The sequence below is a fragment of the Tamandua tetradactyla genome, chromosome 9, assembly GCF_023851605.1.
Source record: "Tamandua tetradactyla isolate mTamTet1 chromosome 9, mTamTet1.pri, whole genome shotgun sequence".
In the NCBI taxonomy this organism is placed as follows: domain Eukaryota; kingdom Metazoa; phylum Chordata; class Mammalia; order Pilosa; family Myrmecophagidae; genus Tamandua; species Tamandua tetradactyla.
In genome coordinates this window covers 23885877-23888763 of record NC_135335.1, presented here as the reverse complement: position 1 = coordinate 23888763, position 2887 = coordinate 23885877, and the positions used below count along the sequence as shown (strand labels likewise).

The following is a 2887-nucleotide window of genomic DNA, read 5'->3' as shown; positions in this document are numbered from 1 at the left end:
TACCCCTCCCAGCAAAGGTTAATGCCCACCACCTGTCATGCAGGTGAGCCTTTGAAAGAAAAAGGAGAGGAATTGTGGCATATTTCTCTAGGATTGGAGCCTAGTCATACTTAAAATTTTTTTAATCATTTCTACCTTCTCTCCCTGCCTCTCATGTCTGTAGCCTAACTCACTGTTCTCCCTTCCCCCTCTCGTCGTAAACCTCCCATCTCAGTAGCTTATCTCAAAACCACAAGCCTTCCTGTTATTCTGTCCTTGCCTCTAGCCCTCTTCTGCCGCCCTTGCCTAGCAACTACCTTTTAGCTTGTGTAATTGGCTCTCCGAACCCCCTACCCTCTCCCCTACTCCTCCCCCTGTGTGACTGTATATAACCTGAGCTCCCAGGAGCCTCATGGTCTTTTGTGCACTTGAGCCCCCTCAGTACTTATAGCTTATACCATGTAACAATAAAGAAGCTTTGTGCTGATTAATTGGCCTTTGGCTCAAGTCCTTCAGTCCCCTAGCTGAGACGGCTAGGTTCCGCTTACCTCAGGTTTACACCCAGCGAGCTCGCCCCCTCTCACCCAGGGTTCTGGCCGCGAAGCAGCCCGGCTGAAGCTATCCCGGCATGGATTATTCAGTTATTATTAAAAATATGACAATACAAATAACACAAAAAAATAATAGGCAAAATAACTAATTTTACAAGTTCCTGCTCCTTATCAAAAGAATTCAACTTATGAAAATATACTCAATTTCATTAATAGTTAAATACATTGAAATAAAAATCTCAATTAGGTTATTTTCACCTATTATATTAAGAAAATGATTTTAATGGATATTATAGCATGTTGTGCTGGCAAAGGCATGGAGAACAATATATCTCATTTATTTAGATAGGAATTTAACTGGGAATGATTTTCAACATCTATAATATTATACCACTCCACTGTCATTAACTATACTGCATTGTAGGACGTTTTCCTAAAGTAGTTTTTGTCAAAGTGCTTCAGCAAAAATAAATGGAAGACTGTTTTCAGTATCTACTAATTAATTATTTACATTGAGAGAGAGAGGTAGAGAGAGAGAAAGTGATATGGCAGTATCATATAGGATATGATAGTGATCATAGATAGCTTATTTTTTGCAGTGAAAGTTTTCAATTGGTTATTAAAGATATGTCTTGACTAGAATAAAAGAAAAAAGGTCATCCAGTGCAAAGATCATGGTTTCCTTAACTATCATCAAATAAAGGACACAGGATCCTGGATGATTTGTTCACTTCTAGGGCTGTACAAGGAATACAAAAGATGAACTGAGGCATATTTTAGTGCCAGAAACTAAGGAAGAACTGTAAACAAAAGCCAAAACACACACACACAGAACAGAATCAATAGTGAACAGAACACATACATGTACAGGTCCAATGAAGTGAAAATAGCAAACAGACACAGAAGCCAAGCAAAACAGATCTCAAGTTCGAAGCTGGAAAAACATGAGAAACCAAAATAAATGCCAGAATATTGAACTTTAATGCATATTTTGAAATTAATATATCTGAGTCCATACTGATATAAATAAGTGATTCAAGAAAAAGTCAAGAAAAAAATTGGGGAGAGTAGACTTATCTCCCATGTAGAACATCTAAAACAACACCAAATGGTATAGGAGGTAGAACATAACTCTTCCCTTTATCATGTGGGATGCACATAGTTACTTCATATCAAGGAGTAGAGTATGGAAAATGGTAAGGTGGGGTGAAGTAGCTTTATCGTGGAGAAACCTGGCAAACACTACCTTAACCAAGTGATTAAAGTTAGCATCAACAGTGCTAAGTGATGCTGATAAGATATATCCTTGATATATTGTGATGAAATGGTCTCTTTCTGGTCTTCCTCCCCGAGATCCACAACTCCAATCTAATCATGGCAAATCTATGAGAAAGCACCAGTTCCTTAATAACGTCCAAAAGATTTGTCCATTCATCCTTTGTACTTTCAAGGTCATCAAAAACAAGGAAATTCTGAGAATCTGTCAATGCTTTCAGGGCCCTAAGGAAATATGATGGTTGTGTGTAATGTGGCATCCTAGATGGGATTCTGGAATAGGAAAATTACAGCCAGTAAAAAGTAATGGAATCTGAATAAAATATGGTATTTAGTTAATACTCATGTATCAACATTGGATAATTTGTTGTGACAAATGTGCTATATTAATGTAAGGGGATAGTAATAGGTAATGTTAATTGAAACTGAGTGTGGAGTACATGGCAAAACTGTAATATATTTGCAACTTTTCTGTAAAACCAAATTATCTAAATTAAAATATTTATATTAAAATGCTGAACACATAAGCATATATCTCTAATTCAATCAGTTTATCAAATATTCAATACTAGTTATATATAACACTGTCATCTAAATGTCAGGGCAAACATAATGCTTTACAATTTTAGAATTCCTGCTAATTTTCACCTTTATTATTTTTTATTTATTTTTTCAAATATAGAACGATTCATGAATTTGAGTGACATACTTGCACAGGGGCCATGCTAATCTTCTCTCTGTTGTTCCAATTTTAGTATATATGTTGCCAAGGCAAGCACCACCTTTAATTTTAGTAATAGAAACTAAGTAAAATAGATAGGTAGCTGTGATCTTTTGTGCACATACTGTGTGACAGTCTCTATAATCATAAAAATTTGACATGCTAACAGTTAAATCTGCTTCACATCTGTTACAGTCATGATTATTTCACTTAATTTCTATGTTAAAGTGAAGCTAAGAGATGCTAATCAATTTGTCTTAATTGTATAACTAGGGAAGATCAATATTGGAACTATAGTCTTATAAAGTCAAAAGCCCTTGGTTTATATTATTGTTTATTTATGTATTTATCACTCTATTTA

General features: G+C 35.4%; 1 non-coding gene across 1 annotated transcript; it reads right to left on the bottom strand.

Moving 5' to 3' along the window:
- Positions 1-2477: 2477 nt before the first annotated feature.
- LOC143647458 (U6 spliceosomal RNA) lies at positions 2478-2584 on the bottom strand. Its single transcript, XR_013158088.1, has one exon. It is a non-coding gene; the product is annotated as a U6 spliceosomal RNA (small nuclear RNA).
- Positions 2585-2887: the final 303 nt, after the last annotated feature.